This window comes from Channa argus, chromosome 7, assembly GCF_033026475.1.
Source record: "Channa argus isolate prfri chromosome 7, Channa argus male v1.0, whole genome shotgun sequence".
Taxonomy (NCBI): domain Eukaryota; kingdom Metazoa; phylum Chordata; class Actinopteri; order Anabantiformes; family Channidae; genus Channa; species Channa argus.
This window is the reverse complement of record NC_090203.1, coordinates 9,167,002-9,187,537: the sequence shown is the minus strand read 5'-3', so window position 1 is coordinate 9,187,537 and position 20,536 is coordinate 9,167,002.

The window sequence follows — 20,536 nt, the reverse complement described above, 5'->3', positions numbered from 1 at the left end:
AACCATAAGAAATAATTGTTATCGTTATCGTTAAAGTTTATTTAGGCACAAAATGATTAAGAATGGTAAACAGTAATGAATAGGGAGTGCTTACAGTAAGCAATTTGTTTCCTACATCAAGTCAACCAACCACTCTCTTCTCCCTTCCACTAGGGGTCTTTATCACTTGAAAGTAAACTTAGAACACTATTGGGCATTTGCTAATCAATCATTTTTGATTTACTATATCAAATTCTCAATTGATGGACGGGCAAACTTGTGAAATGTAGTTTTGGCTGGATTGGTATGTGACTTGGCCCGACGTGACTAGGTTTGAATGAGGTACTAGCGAGTGCTGTTTCTACTGGTCCTAAAGGAATTCTTTTTCATTGCCATGCAAATTGTACACATCAAGGGACAGAATATAAACTGTGACCATCTTTTTGCTGCATTTCAGCAAGGAGACTCTGCCTGTGGAAGAGCAAACTCAAAATGTTGCTCAACTATAAACTGTAGATAAGGAAGTTAAGGAAGTCGCTTAAGTTGGCCGAGTCAGATTGTTTGAGTTTGGGCTGCTCTGGCAATTTCTTCCCAAAATTAAAAAAATTGACAATCATGCTCACAGTTATAGTGCAACACTATTATTCCATTTAAGAAAAGACTGTCCAAAAGTATGAGCTGTTAAACATTTATCATCTATTGCATGACAGCAGGCTTTTTACAAATGGCCGCAAACTTTGACCGCAACTTTTTATTTTTTCAGGGTGCATCAGCTTTGTAAATGTGACATTAAGATGGTCCTGGAAAATGTGAACCCGTTGGTACAGAATAGTGTCACTTAACAGAGCATCATCATGAGCATTGTTCTTTGGATAACTCTGCTGACACGTTAAACACCATTCTCATGGGGGCAAAACTGATAGCGAAACGATAAAGTGGCCCAAGAGACTAAATGAGTTTCTATCACATTACGAGAGCCACAGTACTTTAGCACTCCTCCACAAGACCCCACCCCCAGAAATTACAGCAATAATTAATTAGTCTTCTTCACTCTTGAGTTTGTGCTGAGCTCCCATCATTTGATGAGTGATAATGACTGATCCTTTGACACATGAAGCTCTCTTTGTACCAACTTATCCTTATTATATATATTCATTTATTCTCGCTGATAAACAAATCATTCACTTCCATATCTACAACCCCTTGCCAAGATGAACAATGCTACTGTCTTATGACAATTCCCCCTTTTGTAGACAGTGAGGCCCCCTTCCTTCTCTTCAGCCTGCTTAATGACACTCAGATTGATAGAGGCCTCCACCAGCAGCCCAACAAATGGCCCCGCATCAGGACCAGAGGAATGGTTTACAGTGGCAGATATGTAGCCTGGGGGGCGCAGACAGAGATGGATCAGGGGTTTTATGTGTGGATAAACAGAGTGAGGTTGATTGCTAGCACAGAGAGGGGCCATTACGGTGAATCCGCACGCTAATCATAATGAATCACTTACTTATTAAGCGTTAATTATGGCACGCAAATACATCCCAGGCAGACGAGCTAGCCGGGAAGCGATGGTGCCTGCCACTGTTCTGGGGGGTACAGGAGGAGGCAAAGAGGCCACATTAATTTATTCTTATTTATGAATTTCCCTAATTAAAACAACAAGGCTGCGGAATAGAAGTATTTTCTTTCTGTGAAACAAATGAAGGCTCTGGGAAAGCTATATGAAACCAGGCGTGGCATGGTGTAAACATTAAATCATGTGAAGTGATGGTGCTTGTTCAGCTGTTCATTATTAAAATAGCTTTATGCAATTGGGCCGCCTCAGCTTACCCCTTTTCTTTGTTATTATATTACAAAGCAGCCCCTCCTCCGGCATAAGGAACACACACAAACACAGATTTTATCATCATTATTCACTAAATGGTTTACTACAGGCAGGATCACACAAAGCACAGCTCCTCCTTGAATGCATCCTGCTGAAATGCCATAAAATCAAACAGAAACACCCCATCTTTCCCATTTGATTGTCAAATACATTCACTGGAGCTACGACTGTACAGCCCTTTTACTGGAGCTAAACTGTTTCTCCCATTTTCTCAAATTCATTCATCTAGCTCATCGTCCTCCTCCCTCCTTTCCCACTATGCCTCTTCTCAATTTCCTGCTCTCTCTCTGAGTCCCAGAGTGGCCCACCTGAGCGGGCGGGGCGCGGTAATGACGTTAATGCCCGGTAATGCGGGCCAGATATTATAATCTCAACACTGTCACATTGCGTTAGCCGCGGGAGACTGACGTGTCAATGCCACGGCGAGCAGGTGACGCGGGGGGCTCAGGAAGCCTGGCCCGGTAATCGCCCTATACAGACACATTTATTTTTGAGTTGGATATTTGGACCACGCTGCTTTTGCTGCACCGCAGCGGGTATTTAGGGAGAAGGTTCTGTCATCCCGTAGGTCAGAAAAAAAGATATCCATGTTATCTATAGGCCCGAGTTTGGCTCAAATAATATTAAGCTCATATTAAATGAATGTGACCTTAAACTACTCATATTTTATTATAACACTCCAATGAACGTTATATTAGCTGAATTAAATAGTGGATTTGTGAAAAATGTATGTAACTAATTGAAACGCATTGAGGGGACTTTATGGTTTTGTTATAGGCTAATGTTTTTTTGATAGGCTATGGTGTGTATCTTTTTAAAATCGTAAATAATTCAAGAGGGAGCTTCCCTGGGATATCCACTGAAACTCTGTTGGGTCAGGCAGTGGAGCTTTGCAACAACTTGCCTGTTAAATTCTGCCCTGCTGATCAGTTATCTGTTAGACTGTCAGTGATTCATTTTGAGCTTTTTCCATTGTACACTGGCACGATTGATTGATTGATTGATTGAAATTACGGAATGCCTTTTGTTTTCAGGTGAAAATAAAAGCCTTATTTACAGCAGTGTGGATAATGCTTCCACTCACAAAGTTTTAACATAAAAAGACACAATATAGGTTTAGATCACGTTTTTATTTCAACAAAATCAACCAAGCATTCCAAGTATATTTAGACAAACAAAAATCTGACTGTAGTTTTTAGTAGCTCCCAATACAGTGGGTAGAGTTACAGCATGGTACAGATACAGAAGCAGCTAAACAAAGATATAAAGCTCAGCAAATACAAGCAGACATGAACATATCCCAGCCATTATATGCAGGGTGTTTTACATTTTTTTGGAGATGCTACACATACATTTGCATTTGATTATGAACTGCACCTTAGATACTGTTATTGACTTGAAGCCCAATTTATTCACTTTATATTCAGTATCATGTACTTCAGTATATAGGTCATCACAACATATCCTGTATATCACTGTACAGACTAAGGAAATAAAATACAGACTGTGCACTCCATCATATACATACTGTAATATAGCTTATGCAAAGAATATACATAAATCATATTAAAGACTAAATTGTATTTACAAAATCGTGTATTGTCTGTCTGTACACACTATCATGGGTTCTCAATCCTGCCCTGCTTGTTTTTTTATCCCTGGACTACACACTGCTGATTGGCTGAACAACTTGGTAATCAACAGTAGGTAGGGCAGTGATAGTTGGAAAACAAGCAGGTCGGGGGGTCCTTGAGGCTCAGGGCTGAGAACCCCTGCACTGGATTACAGGCACAGAGTTAGTCCCTCTTCTGTAGACCATCAGGCATTCGCATTTTAGTGCATGAGACTGTGGATTTTAGAAATTGCTGTGAGGTGCGTTCACCCGTGAGTTGAACTTCTATTAAAGCTGAATGTCAGTAATAGGAAATGGTTTTTACCATATCCCAGCTCCGACTAATTGGCAGTGTTTTAGCAATACACACTTCCTTGTTGTCCATGTCCATGGGCTTACATTTGGTTCTGAAAAAACTGGACCAAACAATATCAGAGAGGACATGTTAAAGTTGCTGTAGACAAACTCATGCCATACAGTCTTCTTGTTAGTAGACCAATATGTCTAAATCTTTTTTGGTCTTTTCATGAAAGTAATTACAAAATATAATACAATCACCAGTTATGCTCTTGCAGGTACATAGCTGGTTGGGGATTTAAGCAGCACGTGTAATTGAGTGTTAATAAAATCTGTGTCCGGAGCGCGTGCAATTGTGTGTTTTCAGGACCCTCCATGTGTGAGCTTGTGTGTAATTGGGTGTTATCAATGTTGTCAGTGTGTGTCGTGCGTGAAAGAACAAATGGACAGGGTACAGTGTGATTGCAGTTTGAAAATGCATTGAAAAGTATCTTGCTTTTTCAGATTTTCTATTCCTTCAAGACAGGAATCATTTTTAGTACTGTTTGCTATTTTAAAGGTTTACTGGTTTTAAGCTGGTTTAAAACAGAAGAGGGACCAAATGAGAATTTTATGAGAATACATCGTTAGAAACGGGGTAAGATGTTTCAAAATCTAAGGAGTAAAGTTGAGACAGCTGTTATACCTACATAAATTAGCAGACTGGGGCGTACTGTCTAAGAAGAGCATGATGATACAAATAGTGAAGCCTGAGAGATACAATCATTTTCTTTGCATGAAACAGGTATAAAAATCATAATTAACACTTTTTCATATTATATTATACTATAACATGTTTGATGTGTGTGTGTGTGCCTGTGCACCGTGTTTATACTTATGTATGTGAATAGGCTTGTGTGTGGCGGGATGGTAGTGTATAGAAAAGGTGTGTTTGTGTGTATATATTGTGTGGTGGTAGTGCTGTTTAATTGATGCGGGCTGGCCATCGATCCCTCCCGCCCAAGCTAATGAAGGCCTGATTGGTTTGTGAGGGCTGGCTGGTTCTGCTTAGCTGCCTCTGCCTGCTGCCCCGGCTACACACACTATAACACACACACACACACACACTCAATTCAACATAATTCTTTTCTTTCTGTTTCTTTCGTGGTTTTATGCTTTGTCTCTGTCTCCCACTTTACATTTCTGCTCTGGCTTTCTTTTTTCTTACTGTCCCTAACTCTCTCTTGTGCCTCCATTCTCTTGCCTGAATCTTAAAATGACATCTCAATTCCCCATAATTTACAGCAGAGTGCTACACTTATAATCAAAATTCATTTTTGGTGGAATTTCAAGATTCAACACTCAGTGATCCATTAACTGTAACCCTTGTGTGCTCAAACTGGACCCAAGCTGTGTAAAATCTTGGCCTTTTTGAAAAACTTTGGTGTTGAAGTGTCAATACAATGAGTGAAATTATGCTGAACTCCTCCAATGTGTCGCTGTCTGACAGTGTTGTAGAGCATTTGAATCCTCCCTCACTCTGTTGTCTCTATCACCGTCTCCGTAGTGTTGGTTTCTCTGTCTGCCTTTATCTGTCAGACTCGCAATCCAGTCAGTCAGATGTCACAGTGCTTCTCCTGTCATGGCAGTGCCCATAAATGTCTTTTTGTGTCACACAGCTCACTACAGACACAGGTATTACACTGCCCTGTTAATGGCTTTGTCAGATGGCCTTTTCACAGAGGCAGTCACAAAGACAGACAAGGGGACTGCTATCAGTGTGTGTGTGTGTGTTTCCGTGTGTGTGTACATGTGTATGTTTCAGTAACAGGCATCAAGAAACAGTTCAGGAAATAAAAGGCCACCTATGTATCCTCCAAAGTCATGTATCAGCAAAATTCCTCTTAGTGGCTTTTCGGTCCGTCAGCAGACTGTCATTCACGCTGTTTTCATACAGAATAATCTGTCTGTCATGTTGTTTTATAAAAAGATAACAAGTTATAAATCAAATGCAAACTTACAAAATATCAATGTGTTCATCGATTTAGGCATTAGATTCATGATAATATTAACAAATGTACACACACTAAGACACATGCATGCACTCTATTGGGATGGTCTGTCTGAGGATCTGAGATCGGCATCAGTGTTGAGTATTTTTAAACAAAAATCTGCTGTTTTTTTTACCCACAACTTTTGATTATAATTTACAGCCTTTTTCTATTTATTTGTTGTTGTTTTTTTTTTTTGGCTTTATGTTTAAAATCTTCTTGTTGTTTTTTTTTTCAATTTTACAAATGTTATTTTCAATGGGTTATCAAATACTCCTATTTTATATTTTGTATTTCTTTTATTGACATCTTAATATTTTTTTCAATGATTTTGATGTGTGCATTGGTTTCATTGTTTAAAGTTTTTTGTTTTTAACATTCACATTTATTCTGTTATTGTCAATCATCTGCCCTAATAATTACAAGCCCCTTTTGAATTCCATGAACCTGCTAGAAGGTGCTATGAAAGTTGGATTTAATTATATTAACTTCTGTTTATGTGCAACATTTTTAACTCTTTTATTTGCCTCAACATTACTCTTACTCTTTCTTCTTTTACTTTAATAGGAGGTCACCTAACAGAGAGAATTATCTGTTGAGACTGGAATCAGCGTAAGACATTTAACATTGAGATATTACTTAAGCCCCACCACCAGTGGTGGACAGTGAACAGTGGCATTCTTGAAATATCAGTTTATGTTTCTTAAGTGTGGTTTGAATGATAAGGTTAGTGCTTTGGAAAATGTATATATTTCAATGGACATCCGGCTTTGGCTGTGAGATGCATGGATCATTTTGGGATTTCTTGATGTTCACACATGACCTCACATTAGAGAGCAGATTCTATTCTACATGTCTGGTATAAAATATCAACATATTCTTTAACCGTTTACAATTCAGCAATTGCAGATGCTGAGCAGAAGGGTGTGGTAAGTGACCAACAGTGCATTGATCAAACTGCCTTTCAACCTGTGGTGCATCTTCATTTTGCGTCTGTCTGTCCGTCTGGTAAGGTAGCCCACACCTCTGGCCTCATGTACCACAGCCTTCACCCTGCCAGCCTTCGCCAACAAATACACAGCATACACTGTGATAAGTGGTGTGTGTTTACAGCTTGTTCATTTCCACTCTCTAACTCTCAGCAGAGGAAAAGAACAGAGGAGAGTGTGGGGGGGTGGGGGGTGGGGATAAGAGAAGGGTAGCAACGATGGGGAGAGAGAAGGGGCTATCGGAAAGGAGAGGGAGGGTTTGTGGGGAGTGTTTTTGTCCTGGAGAGAAATAGCCCTCTGGGTTGTAATTGGAGGGAGGGAGAGAGGGAGAGAAAGAGAGAGAGCGAGGGAGAGGAGGGAGGAAGAGACAGGAGAAATTGCTTGGCTGGGGCTGTGTGGGATGATAGTGTTTTTGACAGGTAAATAAGGCTGTGATTGTCGACAGTTACACTGCACCTTGCTGACCCTCACACACACCGGCCGCCTCCATCTATATTTCACTCTGACACACATGCTGTCTCTCTGCCTCTGTCTCCACACACACACACACACACACACTCTGATGGTGTTATGACCAAAACTTAAGGTTTGTTAATATGTATCTGTAGATAAAAAGCACATATGTTTAGAGCAGAAGTTATCCCAAGATATGAGTAGATCACTAACTTCCTTTTACTTTACTGGACAATTATAAACCTCACTTGATCAACACAAACACATGGTTAGAGTGTACAACACATCATTTTGTAACCCAGCAGCATGTTTATATTTAGTATCTCAATTTCATTATGTATCTACATAACAGCAAACATCATCACCACAGAGATTATTAAGCACCCCTTTGGTCTCTGCAACCATACATTAGTTAAAGCTTCACGAATGTAGCAGGTTAATTTTTATTAACTTAAGTCTCACATTAGTCTACATATAGTATCTTCTCCCCTTTTTCTCTGTTTTTTATGTTCATGGATGGATGGATGCATGGTTAGATAGATAGATAGATAGATAGATAGATAGATTGCTGCTGTCTCTCCAACACCACCGGTGCTATCTCTTCTTCCTACCCCCTTTTCCCTTCCTTCCATCTTCCCATTCTCTTTTATCAAGTCAACAGCCGTCTACCCCCTCCCCTCCTGCCTGCCCTTGCATCCCTCCTCTACTCTTCTCTCCCCTCCCTCTCTCTCCCTCTCTCACTTCAATCTCAAGTGTTTTCAATTTTATTCTAGAGTGGAATTAACTACCCCCGATGTCAAATTGCCGACGAAATCGATAATAATATCTTTACAAAAGAGGATATTCCAGTCTCTCGCGTCGGCTTTTGAAAAATGGAAAATTTAGCCGAGATTGATTCATTAGTTGACACGTTATAGGACGGTATAAGTATTGATCGCGGCCTGTCATGTCCCATCTCGGCTAATCGAAGCTGAGGCGCTCTGTCGATGGGCGCATTTTTCATAATTCCGTCGCCGGGGAGAGAGACCAGTCGGCAGAGGCGACTGCAAGGCACACAGAGAAAAAGAGGAGAGTATAGGGGGGCAGAAGAAAGATAGACGGGGGGAGAGAGATGACTTCGGGGGGTGAAATGGGTAGGGGGCAAAGAGTGGAAGAGCGAGAAATAGTGAAAAAGAGGCATGGGGTAAAAAAAAAAGAAAGGGGGGGGGGGGGGCACTTTTGTGTGTCTGTGTGTGCTCGCATCCGTTTGTCCACAAAGCCTCTCCAGCCCAGAGGCCTCGGGGTTAGGCAGAGAGGGAGCCACGGGGAGGAGAAGCTGTGTTAATGGTGCAGGTATTGGGGCGTAGATAATTAATGCATTAACTAATTAAAGTCAAACAGGGGAGATAACGAGGTGGAGGGAAGTATAAGGCAAAAGGAAAAAGACGGCGGGATGGAGAGAGAAGAATTAGGGCGACACCAGGGGAAGAATGGGTTTTAATGGCGAGCCAAGAGATGCGGAGAGGTGTGAAAAAGGAGAGATGAGAGGGAGGATGAGGGAGACCGAGAGGAGGTGGGAGAGCTCAAGGAGTGGGTTGGAGGGGATGGGGAGGTGAAATAAATAGAAATTGAATGGCTTGGGTGCGAGCAGAGAGAAGTTCTGAGGCGGAAAAAAATATAAAGAGGAGTGAGAGAAGACACAACGACACTGATGGAGAAACTTTTGATAGTTGTGCAATTCGTTTGGAAAGTTGGCATTGGCGTGCTCAGGACTCATAAGTCCACCATAATGCCACTCCTCTGGCAGTCTTGTCACGAGTTGCACAAATCCAAGGGCCCCGTCAATCAACAAAAGGAGGTAGTTGAAAAGGAATAGAGTCTACCTGTTTGTCTTTTGGTCTAAAGTCAGAAACCCCCAGACTCCATTGTTCCCTGTTGGATATAGAACACTAGATTATAGGTCATCATATTGCACAAGGACTCACACAGGTTGTTAAAGAAATGCCAAGAAGGTGCGTTCGCTTACCTCACAGAAAAATCCTCCCAGAGGTCAAAATATAAAACTATAGTCTGCTTTTATCTTTTAAATAGATAAAACCATCTGTTGCCCCACCATTGTACAGCCCACCAGAGCCTATAATGATCAGCAACGGTTTCACAAATACCTAAAATGACTTTGTCTACCAGAACGAAACTACCATGAAGATAACCATGCAGTCCAGGAAGAGGTGAGAGGTTCTCAGATAGTCAGAAGATGGTTTTAACTGACCGACTGCAACCTTTATCTGTAAGCATTTTACTTTTGTTCCACTTTTTGTCATCAGCACAAACCACAGATTTATCACTCACTATATCCTCGAATGAAGTAAATTGGCAAACATGGATTCATCCATGGTCAAAGAAAATCCATAAAAGGAAACAGTCCAATCCAATAAGTGATTCTCACAAAATCACTGCCTCTTTCAGGAGTTCACACATTTGCCAATCTGTATCAGTTCATCACCCAAAAATGCCGTTTGTATTGCTTCTAGACCTGCTTCTACAGCATTTTGTCTAATATTTAGTCCATTCCTTTCTTCTTTATGTGACAGATGACCAAATTAGAGCCCACCACATTCTTCAATTAAATCTTAGTGTTTTACATAGAATTCCAAACATAACAATTGTAAAAGGTATTAAAGGAAAACAAAGTAATTCATTAACAGGTTCACAAACAGTCATTTACCATCATACTGCAGCATTTGTCATGTTAAGTTCTTTAGCATAGTTGCCTGTGAACTTCAGACCTTTATCTTCTGCTGTACCAAATTAAAGTTGACCAGCACTCACATATAAATATCAAAGTTTCCTTTACCACCTACAAAAGAAAATATGGTCCTAATAGAAAGCTCAGTACAAGATTCTATAAATGGATGGTACAACAGCTTAACTGTTGTCCATTCAATAACACCTCATGGCCTAAAGTACATGGTTTTTCATGCTAACTTCTTTTATTTTGATTAGAGCTCACACATATGTGAGTATCTTCAATACATTTGTGCCCGTGTTTGTGCTCCAGCATATTTTAATACTGCACCACTGGGTCACAAAGTGTCTTTGTGGGCATGTAGAATTGGAAACCAGACAGAGAGATGTGCTGAAAATGATACATCCATTGTCAGGCTGAAGCTAAAGCAGAGTCTGCCAGTAGAGCATCACTGAGCCTGTGCTCTAACATCCAGGGCGAAGCAATGTGAATCTCAATCCCATAATTGATTTTGATAAACTAACATGCATGGTGTGAGGAAGTCCTCTTGCATTGGGAGAAAATGAGTGTGTGTCCAAGAGGCCACCCTCAAATCAGCAATGATAAAAGCAGAGCTGAAATGGGTTGTGGGATGGAATCAAGAGAAATGAGATACACCAAATTAGAAGAGATTGGCCTGATGGACTTGGATTAGAAGGAAAAGAGGTATATAGGGAGGGGATGACGAGAAGAGGAGGAGAGTGAGGGAGTGAGTGAGTGCATATGTGGAAGATGGGGAGATTTGGAGGGGAGTGGGGGGGGGGGGTCTCGGTACTTGGCAGTCTCTGTGTATCTCAGGTTCTCTCCGGCCGGGAAAGCGGTCGATATTTAATTGTTATTGCTAGCATGGAACGCACGGAAGCGGGGTCTGTACGAAAATTTCTCATTTATTTGGTATTCTTGTTTTCTCTCTCTTTCCTCCCTCCACCCACCGTACGTCTTTGCGGGGTGTACTGGAGGAAAGTGAGGGGAGGTGAGTGAGTGTGCGCGTGTGTGTGTGTGTGTATTTGTGTGTGAAGGGGTAGGGGTCTTGTGTGCGCGCTGGGGGCAAATGGAGAAAAGGGATGAGATCTTTGGACGGGGATGAGATCCTTGGATGAAATCTGAAGAGGGAAAAAGACTGCGTCCTCTTCTCCCAAGTTTAGTTTCTGTCTCTAGACACATCATATCCACCCTGTATCACCTCCACACTGCACACATCAACCCCCACCCCTTCTCTCCTCACTCCATCTACCCCCACCTGTCCAAAATGAAAAATCCGTCATTTTCATCAAACGTCCAACCAAATATTATCTACACTCCATTCCCAAAGATCGAATCTTATTTAGACGTGACGGGATTCGCCATCTGTTTTCAAATTTCATTCCTCCATGAACTTTATTTTCCCTCGACTTTGGACAAAATTATAACCTGATCGATCCGCTTTCTGGCCACCACCCGTCTACATATATTTTCCTTGTGCGGTCTCTTCACCGTGCAGGTCAATTTTGTGTCTCAGGTCCACAGGAGCACGTGCAGAACACGGTCTGCAGCTGATAGAAACTTAAATGCAGTCGGGCTGAAGAGAGGTGGAGGTTCAGGCTCAGCACCTTCTCTTTTTCCTCCCCCCTCTCTCCGTCATCCCTCCCCGCGCCTGGATCTCTCTCCCTGCTTGCTTTCTACCCTCACATCTACCGGTTTTCCCTGCTTTCCTTTTTAGGGGTTGCTGTCATTGCTCATGTAAACTACACTACACCACTTTCGGACAGTGGCAGGTTGCAGTGGAGTCTGTTTTTTCCTGTCAACTTTTTGTTGCTCCGAGGACAACTTTTCTCTCGCTATAGTCCTGCGCGCTTCTTCCCTTATCCCAGTCTCTATCTCATCTTGATTTTTTTACTCCCCCACCTACGGGCGATATTCACTCACACTGCAATTGACACACCATGCCAATATAACTCTGCACCATTTCACTTAATGCAGTGGGAAGGATGCGCGCTCCGATCTTTTAAATTACCCCGATTACCATCAACCCTTTGCGCACGTCGACAGGATTGCCAACACTCAGGGTGGGAGCTACTGCTAAGTCAATGAAGGCGCATCGGTGAAGGTAAGCACCCCACTTCCCTATTCTGTTACAGAAAAGTGGCATTAATAATTAAGAAACGCTTTAGTCAGAAATAAGACTCTCGTGAGAATCGCGCTTTGGAGAGCGGGAAACATGCGCCCCTGCTGCAGACATAGATTGGTGTAGGCTGGTGAATACGCTTGTGCGCCGGAGAGTTGTCCAACAGCGCGCAGTCCGCATCACGTCTCCCTGCAAATAGATAGGCAGCAATTCCTAAAAGCTTTATACCGTAAAGTGAAAACGTGTGCGCTGCATTAGTGATTTGTATCCTACTGCGGCTTATGGGCAAAAGGCGAGAGGCAGAGAGCATGCTGCTCGACAAATGGGAGATGAAAAGCATGAGAGTGCTGGGGGAAGTGGAACGCGAACTTGGGAGGTGAGGATTTTAACTTCAAAAAGTTGTCCAACTTTACTATTTGGTGGCTTTATGGAATTGTGGATTATTAGCACTGAATGCGTGAAGGCGATCATAAAGTGCTGCTGTCTCTTTGAGTTAATCCTGTAAATGTAGTATCCGAGCTGTAGCTTTGATACAGTGTGTGAGAACAACTTTATGAACTCATACGTTTGGTTAAATTTATGTATATGCTTTCAAGACTGCGTTCATTTCAGTTTTGAAACAAGGGAATTAATATGTGTTCTTTGAATACACACGGATAAGATCTTTCAAAACTTTGCAGTTTTACAATGTTACACTATGAAGCAGCTCACTCACATTTGCTGTTTTTTGTGACGGATTTAGGTTGATGCCTTTACTTTTTATTAAGGAAACAAACATTCTCATATATTGATTTGGCACCGTATCAAAAACAGAGCTCGTGCTCACTGTGAATATTGTAATAAGTGTTACATTGCCTTTCCCACTCTGTCTTGTTCATGAATCGTCTCCTCAAATACACCCCCCATGGTCAGCGTGACCCTTTCATTGATTTCAAGTTCATGTCACACAAGGTCAGAAACATCACTTGTAAAACCGAGATGGCTCAAGCTGTTTTTCCACATTCGTACTTCAAAATACAGCGTGTAGCATGAAATTATACAAGTGTTAATGTGGTAAAAGAGGAATGGAAAGTGTTTCTGTGTCAGTCTGTAACGAGAGAACAAACAATTGGATAAGGTGTAAGTATACATTTATATATTTAACAATTGTAAGAAAATGAGTTTTTTATCAGTTTGTCTTAAAAGTTTGCTTTTTAACATCAAGTCAGAAATTGTATGAAGTGCCAGAGGTAAAGGACCTTCCTGGCTCACACCCTGGTTGATCGCATCTCATGGTGACACAGATCATGTTGGTTAATGTAGATTTAATTTTCCAATGACATAGTTCAGCATTAAAAGTCATTGTTCTTCTTTAAGCTGCTGAGATTTTACCAAAGTAGCTTTGCTCCAAGATATCTCCCTTCATCACTGAGAGAATCTTCTTTTTGTAACGTTCAGATGTCCTGGGCTTGAAGAACCTGGTCTCACAGCTAATCGCTGGAACCCAACATGGGTCGAGTGACCCTGGCTTCTTACTGTCCCTTCGAATTCCTCAGGAACCTTCTAGGAAGGTGTTTAACTCCCACTGCTGTTTTTATTTATTTATTTTCTTGCATGGCTATGCCCATATCCCAGAAGAGGAACCTTTCTTATTGATGCTTATAATCTGGTAATCAATGCATTTTCTACGTATTTTAAACCACATTATTTCCACGCCCTCTGCGTGATGCAAAGCTGTATGAGGGCCCACTAGAAGGGAGCATCCCTGCATTGATTCGACATCCGTTGTAAAACCTCCAACGCCGAACCACTTGTTTACAAATGGTTCTATTTTGGAGGTATTCAAACAATCACTAACTGGGAGCCAATATTCATAGAGGCGTTAACGGGATCATTATTGTCATTGAGGAAGGGTCCATCAGGGAAAGAAGCTCTCATGAAGGGCTCAGTGGAGTTTGTCTCTAACCACTTATCATACAGTCGGTAGCTGCAGTCATTCCTCACCAGCTTAATAGCTGCACCGACATTTACAACTGTTATAAGGTTAAGGTTAAGATAAAAGCATTAACGGATGTGAAGGGCAGTGACTTTATTCAGCACCGTGCTGCATTTAGTAAGGGGTCACTCTGTATAAAGTCCATAATCCACTTGGTGACAGTTAGTGGCACCCCTGGGTTTTCCTTGTATACACACATAGTTGCTTTAAGGGAGGCAATGAGTGAAATGCACTCATTTCATTCACTGAAATGTGACAAAGAAAGTTCTTCACACTATTGATCACTTTCAGTCTTTCACAACATTTTTTCAAACATCACCATTGTGAAAAAGCGGATGACATAATATTGCCGGAATTTAGGACCCAATGCATCTGTCAATAACGCTTTACTGTATGTGCAAGATGCAGTAACATTTGCAATGAAATACCATGTCTGTGAAATAAAAATGCACTTTAGAACACATCTTTTCTCATGCAGAACTCATATCACTTTTAGATAATCTGTAGTGTAATAAATGTACAATCAGGACTCCTGCAGTAGTGACCAACATTATGCCAAGAACACACTCGTGTTATTGCACTGAACCGTGCATAAAAAAGGTAGATTACAGTATGATACCAAGTAATGCTGAAATCTAGCATCCCCCCTCTGTCTCATTTAATCTTCCTGTTAACTGTCTTTTCCAGGGTGGTGGCACACATTTAAACTTTAAACATGTGTAAATTTTTTTCCTATCTTCTTCCTCACCAAAACCATTATTGTTGACTTGCAGTCCCCACACAGTCTCCTTGAGCCTCATTCAACATATGTTTCAACTGTGTGTTGTCCCCCCACTTTCTTTCCTCTACCTTCCCAATCTTCTGCTACACCCAAAACAGCTTTCCTTTTAGACAACGTGCCCCCTGTTTTGGAGTCACTGACCCACTCGGCTTTCTCCTCTCTCTACCCCGTCTCCCACTTAACCCCATATTTCACAGCTGAACTACAGCTAATTTCCCCCCAGTCCTCTGAACAGCGCTCTCTATACTGCTAGAGCACGCCTAATTACCCACAATTAAAGCCAAACGCTAACGAGAAAATTGCTCTGTTATGAAATGACTTCAAAAGGACTAGAATAAGTAGAATGTATTGGAGGAAAAGTTGGGTGGTAGCCTTAGGTGGCAGGGAAGATATTTTCTGCTGTGTCTTTCCCCTCAAACTGTCTCAGAGGAGGACAGTAAGCAAAGACACTGCTGGCAACACCCACAGCTGTAGACTACAATATTAAACAGCTTAACTCACAGGTTGGTACTGAGAAAACACAACTATTCACTTAAGTAATGGAGAAGAGGACGTTTGATAGCTTTGTTGGAAAAGCAGTGAAGGGCTTCGTAATATACTGAACGTCATATAATCTTTCATACCTACTCAGGAGTAATGCCAGTCATTGTTGCTGAAGGCCTAACCTGCAGAATGCATAATATGAAATAAATAGTAAACCTCTAAACTGATGTATATTTTATCTTATATTATATCTTATATTATATTATATCTTATTATATCTTATCTTATATTAATTTTACTAATGCCCATGCTGTTGATCCTTTGTGTGCTCTAAGATCTCCAACAAGGACTTGACTTTGAAGCTGGCACCTCTAGTATCTGGCACCATCTTATTAGGAGCAGATCCTTTAAGTCCTGGTATTTGTTAGGTATAGCCACTGCAGATCAGGAGCACCCCAATAAGCCTTTTTCATTGGAGATGCTGTAACCCAGTTATCTGCCCATAATGGTTCACACCAGCCCATTTTTCCCACATTCAACACATTCACTACAAAAACTGTCCGAACACTTTCCATCTAATATATCCTGCATCTTAACACGTGCCATTGTTACGATCTAATCAACTTTTTTTTCCGCTGTCTGTGAGTTGTCATAATATTTTGGCTCACACCTGGTAGTTTCGAATCCCACCCCACCAGGTGTGGCCCCACCCTGGTGCTGTTGCCGGTCTGGAGCACGGATGAAATGGGTTGGTTGCAGCAGGAAGGGCATCCGGCATAAAAACACAAATCAACTTTGTGGAACATGTTCCACTGTCCCCTGAAGGGACAAGCCGAACGCCACTGATCTTTGAAAGGTAAAGACTTATCACACCTGTAGCTGATGACTTTATGAAAAAGCATGTACAATATTTCAGCAAAAAGATTAATTTGTTTTGAAATGACTATCAAGAAAGTAATTTCAAAACTATTTTTTACAAAACAACAAATTTAATACAGAAAATATAGAAAATGCAGTAAAAGTGGTATTGCATCATCCAAAAAAAAAAAAAGATATTATTTCACTTACCTCTCACATACAAATAGTTTCGTTGACAGTAATCAAGCTTTTGAGACATGTCACAGCAATTTTTGCCTCTAACCTTATGGAAGTGCATGGAATTTCTATTTTGATGCTCATTCTAAGTGACATTTAACAAGGCAAAGAGTCTACAGCTACGCTATGTGAGGGTGCACAGTGATGTTTTGATATAAATACATTGGCATTCAATACTAAAAAGTATTTTTTCAAATACTAAAAAGCTACGTATGTTAGCACTAATCCAAAACCTGAAAGCCGCTCTAGATGAAAAGTTAAGGGCACCATCCATCAATTCGCACATGCATGTGTATCACAAAAATGCAAATATTAACCTGCTGTTCAGAGGATCATCACCTAGGTACTATGAATGTCTAGCGTAATTGATACCATAAACAACTTGTTTAGGTGAACATTTACACTTTTGGATCCTGGTACCTTGCTTTGACACTTGCTTTGACACACAGAACTGAGCTATTTGTCAACCATATAGTCAAAACGTCTGCTATGAAAAGGGCTGCAATTGTTGTCGTGCACAAAGGTGAATAAACTCACCTTCAACTCATGTTGTGTGCATAACATCATAAACAAAAAACCGTCCTTCCCAAACAAAGACCGTGCCAGTCTGGTCATTCTATAGACCCCACTATGGACAGTTTTCATGAGGACTCTTCTGTCAGTAGGAAAAGTAGGTTTGAACAAAAACTTCCTCAAATGTTCACATTGAAGTCTGAGTTGTCTTGAGTAACTAATACTTATTTCTGGAAAGACACGTTGTCTACTGAATTTTATAACGCCTGTTTTTCATTGCCTTTAGCCCCACAATTGAAATTCAGGTCACCTCCTCTAGAAACCTCAGAGACTTGTATCTCTCTGGCCACCTAACACTCCAACTCGCTACATGGGTAGAAACAATTACAGGTAAGCATTGAAATATTTTTCTCGTAATCTGGGTGAAACAGCACTTTTATCTTTCCAAACACGGTAGTCGTATGAGCCTAGGCCCACCAGAACAGCCCCCGCTACATCTAATAGGGTTACACTACATGGACACATTGGTGTAACATAACTGCATTATCCCACAAAATCCTGCTGAAACGGTATCACAGCAGCCAAGCTGAACCAGATGTTAGAGTATATCTGGCACAATATACCTGACCAAAAACCCCCATTCCCTGTCACCAAGGAATGAGCCCAGCCTTCTACACCCCCCCAAACAAACACACACACACACACACACACACACACACACACACACACACACACACACACACACACACACATACACACACACACACTCCCCAACCTCCTAGCACAATCCAATCTACAGCCAGCAAAATGAAACAAATAAACACTAATTCGTATTATTTACGTCCAGTTTACACCACATGGTGCAAGGTATGAGAAAGAGAAAAAAGGTGCTATATGGTGGGTGGATAATTGTAACAGTGGTAGTAATAAGTGCAGCAGCTACAGTGATAACAATTAGATTTGATTTCATTTGAGAATGCCTCCACAGCTGCTCCCCACTCACCCCCTTAACCCCCTTCTCCCCCTTTCCTCTTCCCCTCCCCCCCTCCTCTCCCCCTAGATTAAAGTGGGTGTGTTAATTCCGTGGTGTAGCGATCGAACAGCTCTGGCAACAATGGGAAATGGGCTATTGATCAGAACAGCTCAGATTAAGACTAGGCAGTGGAGCTCTTTCTTGCTCTCTTTCCCCTCCTTTTCTCTCTATTTCCCACCTTCTTCTGCCTGTCTTCCTGTCTGTCCTGTTTGTGTCATCTCCTCTTCTTGTGCTCTTGTCTTTTACACCCACAAAGAAGAAGAAAGAGAGTGTTTGCGATGCATGTATAAGAGAGTCTAAGAGTCTATGAGGATTTCCTTGTCCTTCGTCGCTGTCCCTCTTCTCCTTCTCTCACTATTTCCTTCTCCTCATTCTCCACCAACAAGAACTTCTTCTTCTCTCTCCACCTATTACTGAACAATTAGAGCCCAGATAAAATGGGAGGGTTGCAGCAGGAAGACATCCAGAGTAAAAACTCCTGCCAAATCAACCTGCGGAACATGTCCCGCTGTGGTGACCCCTGAAGGGACCAGCCGAAAGCCGTTGATCTAGTCATTCTTGAAGATGCATTAAAAAACCAAAACTTCTGGAATAGTCTTGAGTGGAAATACAATGCATAGTGTGTGAGCCATTTAACAGTTTACTCTGCTTCAATTTGGCTTCCACTCACATGGGATTTTATATCAATCAGTCACACTGAGGTCCTGTGTTGTGCCACAATTAAAATCTGCCCTATCAAAAGAGCTCACATACTAAAATTAGCTGTCATGATCAGGCGGCGGGACGGAACACATTGGATTTGCATTGAATAGACATAAAACATACCAAATGTGAGGAGACAGCAAATCCATACAGTGAAAAGTGAGCTAAGAATCCCCTGCTCTACTTATATTAATTAACTCAGTCAATGGGGATGTGATAGGTCAGTTATTCATCCTCTTCCAGCGCCTCTCCACTCTGTCACATATACCTCGCAGGTGTCAGAAGCTCAAATGCTCCAGCTGCTGAGCAAAGATTGCAAAAACCCACCTCCAGTGGTGAACGTCAAAATGAGCTGGTCTGAGATCAGTGGTTGAAGGTTACTGGCATGTTTCAGTGTGTCTGCATCTGGATGTGCCCTTTTGAATTTTAGAAATGACAAATGCAACACACACACACACACACGCATTGTGTGGATGTACGCACACTGACATACACTGGCAGCACATGCACACACACCAGTGGTCACATCAATATTGTCATGACCTTCAGGGGACTTGGAGTATTGGCAAAGCTTTCATCTGCTGAGTGTGTGAGAGTGTCTGATATTCCCTGCAGTTGATGCGTGTGCACACACACACAAAATGGTTCACATAGTCTGGTTCTGTTCTGGGGGAGGAGCTGGACCCTCTGCATGTGGTGGCTGCACAGAGGAGCACTTTCAGCCAGAGACTGATCCCAGTCACGTGCTGAACACCACAGGAGATCCTTTCTCCCAGTGGCCATTAACCTGTTCAACTCATCCCCAAATGGACAATTAGTATTATTTTTACTTCATTTGTTTTTACTCCTCTAGCTGGGTTTGTTCTTATTTATAAATCAGTAGTTTGTATTTGTTTATCGTCTTGGTTTGGTGGACGTTCTTTTACTTTCTTTCTACTTTCACGTGGAGAGCAGCTGTAACAAAGCAACACAATTTCTCTACAGGATCAATGAAGTTGGTGAGTCTTGAATCTCGAATCTTTTATCTTGAGAAAGTGTCAGCTGCAGGTGTTGACAAGCAGCCACAGAAGTCTCAGATCAGCAGTTGACACTAGAGGGCGATAAAGATGTGGATGGGTTATATCTGAGGGTGTGGTGATACAGAGAAGGGTTGTGGCTGTGACCATGGCCATGTTTTAGTGTTTCAATGTTGCTCCAGTCATTCAACGTTATGGCTCTGACCGATTCAAGCAGGAGGGGCATTTGAAGGGCTTGGAGATTTCTAAATGACAGCAAATACTTATTATGATTTTCTTAACTGATTCGTGTGCTGGCTATTTTCCCAACAAACTAATCAACTGCTTTGTCTATAAAATGCCAGACAACAGGGACAAATACACATCTTATGTCCCAAAGCCCAAGGTGATGTCGTCTGATTGTGCGTTTATCAAACAGGCAAAACCCAAATGTTTACAATGAAATAACAACAAAAAGTAAATGAGAGGTTTTCGAGTCAAGAGCTACCAAAACTCTCAAAGATACTTTTTACTTCAAAACCATGAGGTCACTCTTCTCTTGCATTGACCCTGACCCTCTGTAACAGAGGGGGCATATAATGTTGGCAGTGCAACAATTTGACCTTATTCACAGTGTCAGACTCAAGTAGACACCAATTAGATGACCAGCAGAGAACCCACTTCCACCTCGCTTCCAGCTTTAGTCCTCTCTTTCCCCTCCACAAGATAGCTTCACATTCAGGCTCATCTCTTCTCCTGATTCCCTTGTCATAGACCCTGGCTCTCTGTACTCTAGTGAGTTCCAGAGGTTTATCTAATTGATTATTAAGTCGCTGATTGAGGATC